We start from the raw sequence: 13899 nt of genomic DNA, 5'->3' as shown, positions 1-13899 counted from the left end.
AAATTGAGCAACACTTAAGAGACTTAACTATAATTGAATTCAAACTTAATAGAATTTAAAACTAATGGAACTTAAAACAACAAATATTGAGTAACAGTTGAACTTAGTGTTAATTGAATTTAAGCTTAATGAAATGTAAAATAACAGACAACATAATATACCTGTAATAAAATCTAAATTCACTTAACTTTAATAGTGTTTGAACTTAACAAAATTTAAAATTTAATATAATTTGTGGTGCTTTTATTCTCTTGACTCTGCTTAGCTTTTGTCTTAGGTAAGCTTATCAAGGTATTACTTGAGCTTAATTTTAATGGCACTCAACAGGTAGCCCAAATTATCCAGTATATTTTCACTTATAGGCCTGGTCCACAAATTTAAAACGCTTTAGAAGCCAAACGACATTTATAGTATGTTTGTCACAGCACTGTCACACCCACACACACAGACACACTCACAAACACATAAACACTGCCCCAAACAACACTTATAAATAAAAATATTTCTTTAAATTTAGTGTGGTAGTTACTTTGTGAGGTAGTTTTGGATGTTTCTGCAAATAACTTACATGGGGTAAAGCTTAGGGTGAGCTTTACACAGTTAATTGCATTTAATAATTTTTGTAAATCATTTGATGTTTTGATATAAGGATTTAAGGGTAATGGTTCTAGCTTTATATTTTGTTTAGTTAATATTCACTTTATTTTAAAAAGGGTTTTACTGAATTTGTTTAAAACACTGAGTTGGTTTAAAAGCTAAGATATTATACACATAATGATAAATGATGCTTTGAGGAAATAGTTCAAAAATTAACTTTGCTAGAATATACTTAGGATAGACACTTTTAAAATTGCTTTTAGCAAGGAATTCAGCTTTTCTTTAAGGTTTTAGTAACTAAGGTTCATCAGGACAATTATGTTGTTACAATGGTTTCTCATTAGTAAAAGCTGGAAACAAGTTTAAATTATAACTTAGTTGCACCAATTAACAGGGTACTTTGAAAATACAGTTAAGAATTGATTTTTGGAGCTTTGAAAAGAATCTCTCGTAGCACAGTTAGCATTTGCTTGTATCACTCGCAGCGGGGCGATCCCAGTCTCGGTGTTGGTGGTGGTTCCAGCGAGCAGGAGGCGGTGAAAGAGGTGTGGACAGCCAGCGGCACCGCCCATCGGGGTGCCTTCTGCGACTTCCGCCTTCTGCTTCAGTTGACAGGAAACCGAGGTTGGAGTAACTTCCGTTTCGCTCTCGGGTTGCAGAGTCTGAATGGGGCGCGGCGGGGCTGTTCCTGGGCGGCGCGGCTGCTCTGAGCTCTCTCTGCTACTGCGGTGCGTTTCGGCTTTGCGGGTGGTGGCTCTGATCTGGCAGAAACTGTCGTTCTTTTTCCGCGGTTTGTTTGTGCAGCAATGGAGCGATAGAAGGCTACGATTCTCCCTCCCCCCTGGTGGGGGGGGCGCCGCAGCTGCTGGAGTTGTTTGCATGTTAAAAACAGAACGGCAACTCTCAAGTTTCTCTCCGCTCTCTGCAACCGCAATTTTCTGTGCCGCTACCCTCGCAAGTTTTAGCTCTGCAGGTTGTTGTAAGCAAGCTAGGACTTTACTCCATGGTTTGCCAAGCTTTTTTGCAATTTTATCACCCTCTAGAAGTAAACCAGCTCCATAATTTAACCACTCTTTTAGGTTGAATACTGTAACAGGATTTGTAAGAAATCCATAGGCTTGTCCCACCACGATTAGTGAAGCAAACTGTGACAGAATGCTTTTACTGAGTCCATGCTTTTCTAAAAAGCATAATGATATCTCTAGAGCAGCTTGCCTCTCCATCCCGATTTACGGAATTGCGCACTCACTTCCACCCCCTCGAGGTTATCGGCTGCTTGTCCTCCTCGGTGCGTGTGGGACTTCCACCCCGCAAGTCCGGCAGTGTCTGGATCTCGTCTGTACGGTCGTCCGGTCAGTGCGCCCCACTGCTTTGACCCTCCTGGGTGTCCGGAGCCGAGTGCCTGGATTCTCGGCCGTAGCCGTGCTGTTCCCCAAACAGGTCCAGCCAGACAGGGAGCAGGACCTTTGTTCATATCACGTCGGTGGTCACCATTTGCCGAGAAACGGAAGCTTGTAGTAAACCCATATTGGATTGTCAAGCCTCCGTTTCTCGGCAGTTCCATGTTCAGCAAAACCCCATTCAGCAACTATGGGATCACTGGGATGAACTGGACCAAGGGATTGGTAAGTTTTTAGCTCCTCTATTAATGTTTGCAGAGCCTGTTGGTGAACATCATTCCATTCCCACGCTTGATTTTTTTCTCATTAGTGTGTATAAGGGTCTTGCTATTATGGAAAACCTGGGAACATGCTTTCTCCAGTATCCCAAAGTACCCATTATCTGCTGCAGTTCCTTTTTAGTCGTGGGGGTAGGTATGGTGTCTAATTTTGTAACAGTTTCCTCTGGAATCACAGCTCTCCCTGAAACCCACCAAACCCCCCAAAACTTCACTTCTTTAGAAGGTCCCTGGCATTTGGTTATAGATATTTCTATTCCCTCCTCGCTCAATTTATTCCATATGTCCTCTGCGGCAATTCTCACTGCTTTTTCTTCCTTACCCCCCACTAACACATCATCGATGTATTGATACATTTGCACTCCTTCTGGCATTTTTATTTGTTGGAGTAGTTCTGCTAAAGCATTGTGTGCTACAGTGGGCAAGTGTTTGTAGCCCTGGGGTAGTCGATTGAATGTGTATTGTAATCTTTCCCAAGTGAACGCAAATTTGGGTTTATCTTCCTCTCGAATTGGTACCATGAAAAACATGTCTTTTATAGCTAGCACAGCCATCCATTCGTGAGCAGAAGCCTGCAGTGTGGAAGTCAGGTTTGCAATGTTTGGAACAGCTGCTGCTAGGGGTCCCAGGTTAGCGTTTAACCTTCAATAATTGACTGTTAATCTCCTGTTGCTGTTGAGCCGCTAGCAGAGAAGGAAAACCTGGATTCTTAGCTTGGCATAGTGTCTTGGTTGGAAAGACAGGTGTCTGCCAAGAGAGGCTGAACCCTCCCCTAGAGCAGAGGATGTGATTTTCCTTCCCCTCCTCCCTCCGAATTATTTAATTTTGTAAATCAAGGGCTTTCAGGCAAAGGTATGGGAAAAAGGAGTATCAGTTCTTTACTAGTATCTATAAACAAACAATAACAATAATAGCAAACCCCAACTAGAACCAGAAAAACCAAACAGCAGATAACGTGAGCTGCTGAACCTTCTCCTGTGTGGTGTAATCACGGTTGCAAGCAGCAGGGGCGCTGTTGAGCTCCCGGCCGGCCAGGGCAGGTGCGATGACTCCCGAGCGGCTGCAGGTGGCGCTGTGGCGCAGGGTCAGGTCAGCGTCGGGGAGCTGCAATGGCGGACGGGCTGAGAAAGCGCGGAGGGCAGCGAAAGCAGCTCGGGGCAGCGAGAGAACAGGGCAGCAGGAGCGGGCGCTCTCTCTCTCTCTCTCCGGCCAGCGAGAATTTCTGCAGTCACAGCAGACGCCGCAGTCTCGTGCGGCAGAGGGCGGGGCAGGCAGCAGAGGCAGCCGGACTCTCCCGGCAGCAGCCGCGGGAAAACGCAGCCCGGGGAGACGCGCCCTTCCCAGTGGGAAGAAAAATTGAATCAAAGCTCACCCAGCCAGGAGAGAAGAGAAACAGGGCACAATTGGATTTCCTCTGGTAGCAGCTGGAAAGCCAAGAGCCAGCAGCCTCTCCCCTCAGCGTCCGAACCACGAGAGTCCGTTCCCAGGACCGCCTCTCCCTTACCTTGCCCTGCCCAAACCTAGCCTTTGTCTTTTACAAAAGGCTTGATCGCTCCCATTTGTTGCGTAGTAACAGGAATGGGAAGAAATTCTCAACCCCCGACACATAGAAAAAAGCGCTTTATTATTTGAATCCAACATATATATAGACTTTTCAGAGGTCACCGGTATTGGTCAGTCAGAAACCTCCCCCTAGGCCTGATTGGCCAGGCCTGAACTGTCCAAATCTCGAGACACTGTAACAACAACATCCAAACTTTATCTTTGTTTATAAAACATACAAGAATGTTCTCATGGGAAAGACCTGTGCTAGCCACAGCTCCCCTGTTTTGTTTAAGAACAGAAGGCATTGCTTGTGAGCCCCAGTGGGTCAGCATGAAGGATCTGTTTGGTAATGGCCAGTTACCAAACAGAGCCTGGTCGAAACTCAAGAAGGGGTCTGTCCGGAGGTGGCCAGCCACCGAACAGAGCCCGAACCAGATGCTGATTAAGATGGTCAAAGAGGCCCCTTGCAATACTCTAGATAAAGTATATATAAAACTAAATCTACATATAAATCTGTACTTCAACAAAATATGCTTTCAAAGTCCTTGCTCTCTGACTCCATAAATAAGTTTCAGTCTCTGCTTGTGGATGGACCGGCTTCTTGGTCATCATCAGAAGGATCACTCGGTTGGTGTTCGGCATCCTGGTTGTCATTTTGAGGTTGCTGGTTCTGTCTCGGGAGCCACAGGTCTGGGTGGACGCATTTTGCAGGCAGCCACCGTACCCCAGTATCTGTGGAGACGCAAGCATACCCTCGACCCCAAGCAATAAGCTCATGTGGGCCTTCCCAGGTGTTAGTAAGTAGGTTCCGTACCCATACCTTCGCCCGGGGCAAACGCAACTCGCCTGATGACTGCAATGAGAGAAAATGGTTAAAAATCACAGGATTATTCTAATTCGGTGGCACTGTAAGATGATTGATTGTGTACAAAGCTTTTTCCAATCGACTCTGTGGTGTTTCCCCATGCATTCCCCCTCTTTGCCTTTCCAAGACACGCTTCAAAGTACTGTGAGCGCGTTCCACAATGGCTTGGCCAGTAGGAGAATGCGGAATATTGAATGTGTGGTCTACACCCCATAGGTGTAAAAACTGCCACGTCTTCTGTGAGGCATAGGCCGGACCATTGTCAGTTTTCACAGTGGCTGGCACCCCCAGGACTGAGAAGGCTAATTTCCAATGGGCAATGGCATCACGACCTTTTTCTCCAGTATGAGCAGTCGCCCACATAGCTGAGGAGAAAGTGTCAATAGACATATGCACATACTTGACTCGGCCAAGTTCTGGAATGTGTGTCACATCTGTCTGCCACAGCTGCAAGGCCTTTAGACCTCTGGGGTTCACCCCGGATGGCAGAGGAGCAGCGAGTCCGTGGCAGTCAGCACAAGCACTGACAATGTCACGAGCCTCAGTTGGCGTCAATTGAAACTGCTTCTGCAGGGTATGCGCACTTTGATGAAAGAAATTGTGTGATGCCTTGGCTTGCGCAATTCTGTCAGGCTGAGGTGCCACCCATGCAGGGTTGGCTAGCATGTCAGCCCTGGCACTGCCTTCTGTTATAAAGCCTGGTAAATTGGTGTGGCTTCGAATGTGCAGAATATAATATGGATGCACTCGAGCCTGAATCGCCTTCCACAGGATTCACAATAGCAAAAACAGAGTCGCATTATTGACTTCTTTTAGAAGTGAACAATCCAAACATTTGGTTATGTCTGCTACATAAGCAGAATCAGTGACCAGATTCAAAGGCACCTGAGAGAACCGCTGAAAAGCCATGGCAACTGCCTTCAATTCAACCAGTTGAGCAGAGCCTGTCTCTTGGCCCTTCAGCACCTGCCACTCAGATCCTTCCTTCCAGGTGACAATGGCCTTTCCGGTTTTCCCAGAACCGTCTGTGAAGACGGTGGGTCCGTGAACTGGCACCCAGCTGTTCTTTGGCCGCAACATTAGATTGACTGGATTTGCCAGCTGCAGCAATTTGTGACTGGGCAGATGATAAGCAATCTGCCCTGAGAAATTCTGCAGTGCGCTTTGCAAAGGAGCGCTATTAGCAAGACTCCATTCAAAATTGTCCCGTGATACCGGAACAACAATCGTTGCAGGATCCACTGCCATCAATTGTAAACACCGATATCAGCATTTAGTTATCAAGCAGGCTATCAATTCGAACAATGTGGGTGCTGTCTTTTTTGGCTGATGGGGCAAAAAGACCCATTCCAGGATGTGCAAAGGATCATCCCATTGTTTGTTCCACTGGCCAATGATACCTGTAGGATGGAGGACTGGAGCAGTAATGAAAACAGTGATATCAGTAGAGGGATCTACTCGATAAACCTGATGAGCAGAAACAGCTTGCTGCACTTCATTCAGCACTCGTTGCGCCTCGGGAGTCAATTGTCGAGGTGAGTTTAGGTCAGAGTCCCCCTTTAAAATATTGAAAAGTGGGGAAAGTTGTGCATTGGTCAGTTCCAAATATGGACGTAACCAGTTGATGATGCCTAGCAACTTTTGGGCATCATTTAGAGTCTTAATAGTGTCTGAGAACTGCACCTCTTGATGCTGTATGGTTGGATCCAAAATTTTGACTCCCAAATATTTCCAAGGAGGCTGTTGTTGAACCTTTTCCGGAGCAACTTGCAACCCATAGGAATGCAAGGCAGAGAGCAGTCGAGGCTGTAACTTCCGCAACTCATCCTGGGTGGCTGCTGCCACCAGGATATCGTCCATATAATGGTAGCAGAGTGCCTCGGGAAACTGCTCACGAATTCCGGACAAGGCCTGCGCGACATACCATTGACAGATAGTCGGGCTATTTTTCATGCCCTGAAGTAACACTTTCCATTGAAATCGCTTTACGGGCTCCGCATTGTTAATTGCAGGCACAGTAAAGGCAAATTTCGGTCTGTCATAGGGGTGAAAAGGGATTGTAAAAAAGCAATCCTTCAAATCAATGATCAAGATTTCCCACTCAGTGGGAATCATCGTGGGTGAAGGCATGCCAGGCTGTAAACTCCCCATACTTTCCATCACTGCATTGACTTTCCGGAGATCTTGCAACAGTCTCCATTTCCCCGATTTTTTCTTAATCACAAAAACTGGGGTGTTCCAGGGACTGGTAGAAGGTTCTATGTGTCCCTGTTTCAGTTGCTCCTGAACCAGCTGACAAAGGGCGACTAATTTGTTTTTTGGCAAGGGCCACTGTGGTTCCCATATCAGTGTTTTGGTCAGCCATCGTAAAGACAGCGTGGAATATGGTGAGCCCTTGCACACAGTGACCCCTATCAAAAATTTGTCGTGATCCGCACCCCCCAAGCTGCCAACACGTCCCGTCCCCAGAGGTTCACTGGAGCTGGAGTGACATAAGGCCGAATGGAGGCCGTGTGTCCCTCTGGATCCTTCACCAACACAGGTCGCTTACTCAATCGACTCTGTGTCGTTCCTCCCAACCCCGCGATATTCAGTCCCACCGGGCACAAAGGCCACGTAGGAGGCCACGAAGCGGCGGAAAGGATCGTTGCATCAGCACCTGTATCGATCAAACCTCGGACTCGAACTCGATGTGGACGTGCTTTCGGCATGATGAGGGTACATGTCATCTGTGGTGACTCATTGGAGATAGATGCAGCCCAGTAGACCTGCGGAAGTCCTGGCAGTTCAGTGCCGTCACCTCCGCCAACTTGCTGGTCTACCCTGGGAACAGAAGACTCACAAGGCAACAAGTGAGCAAGGCAAGTGTGTGCAGGGATGGTGACAGGAGGATCAGGAGTGGAAACCGTAGCGTGAATTTGGCCCTTAAAATCAGCATCTATGAACTCTGGAAGAACCAGGATCCCTTGGCTAGTGGCCTCAGGCCCTGCCATGAGCAGTGCACCAGTCCCCTGGTCCAGGGAGCTGTCCACCTCCAAGGGAACCCTGTGGGCATCGTCAGATTCTAAGACGACTGTTGCTGCGGTGTAGGCGTTGACTTGGGCTGAGCCTTTGGCGTCTCTTCCACATTGACCGGGTAAGCCTGGGCCATCACCCTGTTCTGGGGGAACTGTTGTGATGGGCGGAAAATCCCCCTTTTTGCCCCCCTCTTCATGTTTCCCAACAGGGGTCGACCATCTACATGGTACAGCGACCTGTAGTAGTCAGAAGTGTGACCTGGCCTACCACACCTCTTACACTGAGGAGTCTCGGTCCCTGAATTTGCCTTCTTCTCTGAATTTTCTTTCTGTTTAGATTTGACCCGTTTCCGTTTGTTCCCAGATTTGGGCTGGTTTTTATCCTGATCAGCGGGTCTCTGATCTGAGGACAAAAATGCAGCCAAGGCGACTTTTCCCTGATTTTCTGACTGCACCCTGATGCAAGCTCGCATCATCTCCTGCACAGAAGGATCCCCCGGTAGGGCATTGATGATCTTTCTACATTTATCATTGGCATTGTCTCTTGCCAAGTGTTTCATCAGGATCTGTCTCGTGGACGAATCATCAACCTGCTTTTCCAAAGCTGCTGCCAGCTTTTCAAGAAATGACATGTAAAGTTCAGATTGCCCCTGCCGTATCTGCATATACCGCGTTTGCGGGGCAACCATCTCAATAGTTTTCAAAATGGCTCCCATACCGAGCTGTTGGGCTTGCTCCAGAACCCAAGGATCCCAGGCAGCTTGAACGTTGGGGTTAGAGAAAGGTCCCTTACCCATGAGGACATCAGCCCCAACCATGCGCCTTAGGGTCCTCGGCAGGCAAGGACAAATTTTTCTTCAGCTGAACCTCAACCAGCACTTTCCAATTGTCCTCAAAGGTGCTGTATTGTACAGGGTGAAACAGCACCTGAGCCAGATACATAATATCAAATGGAGCAAGCAAATCACTGTTTATCATTCTAAGAACTTGCATCACTGCCGGGGAAGACACCCCAAATGTCGCGACCTTGGTCGCTAGGTCATTTGTCATGCACCAGGCGATGGTGGAGTGGCTGTTCCTTGTGTCCATGGCATCTGGGCCAGGCACATACACCGGAAAAGCCTGAGCGCCCCCTTGTGGGAAGCCACCACCATCCAAACCTGCCACAGCAGATTCGCTCCCCTCCCTATGTTTGGGCAATCCAATCTTCTCTATAAGTTCCCAGTCCCCTGCCTCCACCGCACCCTGCTTGACAGATTCCCAGAACTGCAGGGGGTAACGCGGGCGAAAAACCCCCATGCCGTTACGGTGTCTCCAGGGGTTTGACAGAGCCCAATGCCCTTTCTTTTTCGTCGCCCGCGCGAGCCTCCGCCCAGGAGGAAGAAAACTCTCCTCATCACTGTCGGAGCCGTCCGAGCAGGGCTTGCAATCAGCACTCCCCATCACAAAGGACGGCGAGCAGCCGGAGGCAGCGCCCCCGCCAAGAAACTGCGCGGTGACCGGGACGGGGGAGGGGCAGGAAGACAGCAGTGCCACTGGCGCACTGCCGGGCGCGTCTGCCACGCCTGCCGGCACAGCGCCAGCACGCCGCACCAGGGCTTCATGAGCCACAGAACCCAGCAGGTAAACCGGCACCTGCCCGGCGCCAAAGCGTCCCCTCGCTGCCGGCACCAAGCTGGCCGCCGGGCCGCCAGGAAGTCCAGACCCCATCCGGAGACCCGGAGGATGGACTCCCTGGACCACCCCACATGGACCGTGGGGCCTGCACGAACAGACCTCCATCCGCTGCCGAATTTCAGCCACCTCAGCCAGCAAATCATGGAAAAACGAAAGCGGAGGAAAGACCACCACACCCGGCACGGACGCCGCGTCCGCTGAGCCGCAGGGAAGCCGGGCTGGCCCCGCACCCGCGGGAACGCCAATCAAAGCTCCCGCAGTGGAAGCACCGCCCCCTGGCGGCTCCCCTTCCGGCTCCACGACCACTCCGGGGAGCGACCCTGACTGCCAAGCCCCAGCCCCAGCCAGCGGCCAAGCCGGCGCCTGCTCGCTCGGCCCCAACGCCACGGGATCGGCCGCGCCCTCGGCCACCGCAGCCTGGGGCTGCGCCACCGCCCCGCTGGCCGGGCTCGGCAAAACGCCGGCCTCTCCCGAGCTAGCCGCCGCCCATGCGGAAACCCCCGCGCCGGCCGAGACCACTGGCAGATCCGGAACCGGAACCTCTGCAGCCGCAAGTGGCTGGCCTGCAGCCAAAGCGAGCAGCTGCGACTCCCGGTCTTCCGCAGCACTCCCCACCCCCACCCCACCAGTCCCCGCCGCACATCCCGGCTGCCCATGGGGGAGGGGCATCCCGGCACCATTCCGCAGGGGAGGGGGGGGTTCTGAGGCTGCGCACTCCGCGGCGGCAAAGGCGGGGGGACCTTCGCGGCGGCCATGTCAGAGCCGACCCGTGGTCCCCCATTGTTCAGCAACCCGGCGAGCTGCTCTGTCGGGTGGACATAAGTGCGCCTAGGTAGGTCAGCTGGAGAAACAAACTGAGGCCTTGCGGCCGCATCGGCCACCAGGGACGGGACTTCGGAATCCGTCTGGGTCAGCGCGTCCTTCACGCTCCGCCCCAGGGCCGAGAGCAGGGGTTCCACGCCCGTGCAAGCTGATAGCTGCGAGTCATAGAACGCCTGCCCTTCCAAAGCATCCCAAATGTCTCTCCAAATCTCATGGAAGCGGACCGTGGACCTATATCCCCGCATCCACTCCATGACCAAAGTGTGGCCGACCACGAACCAAAAATCACAGTCCAGCGCCACATCCCAAACGGCCCGGGACACATGGCCCGCGACCCATTCCAACAAGGCCCGAGTGACCCGCGGCGACTGATCGGATGCAGGGTCATCCTCAGAGACCTCCAGAAAGGCCCGCAAGAGTCCATCGGCAGGAATGGGGGGGGTCCATGTCTTTATCAGAATCAGCCATACCCCAGGGCAGGCGGGGGGGGGATTCGGGCCCGGGGGCAAGACTGCCGCGTACCTGCAACCACGCGCAGTAAACGTCGGTGGTCACCAGATGTCGCTGTTGAGCCGCTAGCAGAGAAGGAAAACCCGGATTCTCAGCGTGGCATAGAAAAAAGCGCTTTATTATTTGAATCCAACATATATATAGACTTTTCAGAGGTCACCTGGATTGGTCAGTCAGAAACCTCCTCCTAGGCCTGATTGGCCAGGCCTGAACTGTCCAAATCTCAAGACACTGTAACAACAACATCCAAACTTTATCTTTGTTTATAAAACATACAAGAATGTTCTCATGGGAAAGACCTGTGCTAGCCACAATCTCCAGCTTCCATCCGGCTTTTTTACTGGCCAAACAGGGGAGTTGAAAGGAGAATGTGTTCTATATATGATATTTCTCTGTTCTAAGTTTTTAATTAGAGCATTAATTCCTTTTTTGGCTGCAGGGGGTATAGTGATATTGATTCATCCCAATTGAACCCAGAGACACTTCAGAGACCAAGTCAGAGAAGTGGGTATTTGCTTTATTCAATGCACTGGGTGTGGGGGAATTGTTTCCACCAAACACACACCTCAGTACCCCCAAAGACACAGTGTTATAGGTAAAATTCATGAATATTCATTACATTCCCCAGGATAGGAGTGGTTACACAAATCATTTCTTGGAAGTCATTAATATCATTAGCATGTGCACCACGCATGCTCTGTATGTCCTGGTGGTCTTTGGAGACCCCCAAAGACCCCTCCAGGGTGAAGGCCCTTCATGGGATGATTCAGCGTTTTCTGTGCTGGTTTCAAATGCATGCTTGTACATCTTAGCTGATAAGCCATCAGGCCAGAGCTGTTACCTACAATTTGAATTTGAATTAAGAGTTCAGCCTTCAGCCCTGGACAGGCACTGTGCTGGTGGAAGGGGGCAAAAGCTCAAAGAAACAAGGATGATTGAAGTTCAAATAGATTTGGGTTTTCTATTTGACCATTTCTTTCCCAATCCCCCCTTTTCTTTTTGTAATTTGTAATTTGTAATTCTTTACAAATCTTGTATGTTGTGAAAGTAAGTACCTTTCTCTATTTTATATCTAAGTTCGTACTTTTGCCATTGAGCATAAGCATTGCAATTCCAAGTACATAATATTATACAACAATAACTACTAATACAAACAGTAAGTAACAATGCAACAATACAAATAACTATTACAAACAATTGTTTAAGCCAGGTTAAGTTGGGTAACCATGCTATAAGTTTGTCTCATACCTCTTTAAACCCTCAAGAAGTGTCATCTAATGTGATCTGATGCAATGTTTGTGTTTTGTAACTGCAGCAGTTTGTATTTATAACTGTCCATTAATCGAAGGTATGCATTTTGGTCCCATGCACCTGCCCAAATTACCAGTGTCACTAGCATGGTCTAGATTATGTTGTATTGATTTTTTGTATTTGAAGGCGCAGAGGTCCTGTTCTTCTTGTCTCCCACTCTGGTCTTGGTGCAAGTTTGGTCCTGGTATAATGGATCCAAGTCGATTTTCCCTGCACTTTAATTGCTGTATGAGTCACCAGCAACGTTTGATAAGGTCCTTCCCACTTTTCCTGGAGTGGATTTCCTGAAAGAGACTTAACATAAACCCAATCCCCGGGATTCACATTATGAAAGGGTTTATCAGGTGGTGGGGGTTTACAATTAACAACAGTAGTGTGTATTGATTGTAATTTTTGACCTAAATGTTTTACATAATCTATTAGATAGCTTTGCCCTACCAGAGCCACACTGTCATTGTGAATCACATTTGTTCCATAGGGCCTTCCACACAAAATTTCAAAGGGACTCAGTTTTTCCTTGAGCCGTGGTTTTACCCTAATTCTTAGCAAAGCCATGGGCAGAGCCTGATACCAATATAAGTTGGTTTCTTGACAAATTTTGGCTAATTGTTGCTTTATTAAGTGATTCATCTTTTCGACTTGTCCATTTGCCTGTGTCCTGTATGGTGTATGTAGTTGCCAGCGTATGCCTAGTAGATTACTTACTCCCTGAACCACCTGAGCTACAAAGTGTGATCCCCTATCAGAATTAATTTCCCTGGGTACCCCAAATTGTGGAATTATTTCTTGTACTAAAGCTTTAACAACTTCTCTAGCTTTATTTGTTCTACAAGGGAAGGCTTCTGGCCAACCTGAGAAAGTGTCTGTGAGGACTAAAAGGTACTTGTATCCCCACTTCCTAGGTAATTCAGAAAAGTCAATTTGCCTCATGTCCCCTGGTAAGGCTCCTTTGAGGATTGTTCCAGTGTTTTGCCTAACAGTGGTATTAGGGTTGTTTTTAAGACAGATTTCACAAGTGGAAGTTATGTCCTCAATTGTCTCCTTTAATTTTGATGCTATCACTTTGCTCTTTAAATGGTTATGTAAGGCATTAACTCCCCAATGTGTTTTGGAATGGTTGCTTTGGATAAATAACTTTAACAATTTTCTGGGTATGATCAGGAGATCCTTTATTCTAGCCCACCCGTCCGCTCTTATTTGTCCTTTGTCTTTTTGTATCCAATTCAAATAATCAGTGTCATATGGTGGGGGTTTCTCACCCATAAGGATGCTAGAAGGGATTAGAGCTAGGGCTTGAATTTGAACTGCACCAGCCACTGCCTTTGCTGTTTTGTCTGCCATAGCATTTCCCAGTTCAGGGATGGTGTTCCCCTGGGAGTGCCCTTTACAATACATTATAGTCACTTTTGAAGGTTTCAGCACTGCTTCTAGCAATTGTAAGATTTCAGTAGCATGCTTGACTTCTTTCTTCTGTGAGGTTAATAAACCCCTTTCCTTCCAAACAGGCCCATGAGCGTGTACCACCCCAAAAGTATACCTTGAATCAGTCCAAATGTTGACAGCCTTTCCTTCGGCTAGTGCTAAGGCTCGAGTTAGAGCTATTATCTCAGCCTTTTGAGCAGATGTCCCCACAGGTAATGGTTTTGCTTCAATGATGGCATCTGTGGTTGTAACTGCATACCCAGCAAGGCGCTTACCATCTCTGACATAACTGCTTCCATCAGTGAACCAGTTTTCCGCATCTTCCAGCGGAGAGTCCTTCAGGTCTGGGCGGCTGGAGTAAACTGCCTCCATGGTTTCAATGCAGTCATGTTGTACAGGCTCTTTGGTAGCTCTGCCCTGGAGGTAAGCTGCTGGATTTAAGATCTTGGTTACCT

The sequence above is a fragment of the Lichenostomus cassidix genome, chromosome W, assembly GCF_008360975.1.
Source record: "Lichenostomus cassidix isolate B80296 chromosome W, HeHo_3.0, whole genome shotgun sequence".
Taxonomy (NCBI): Eukaryota; Metazoa; Chordata; class Aves; order Passeriformes; family Meliphagidae; genus Lichenostomus; species Lichenostomus cassidix.
Note: the sequence above shows the minus strand (reverse complement) of the source record.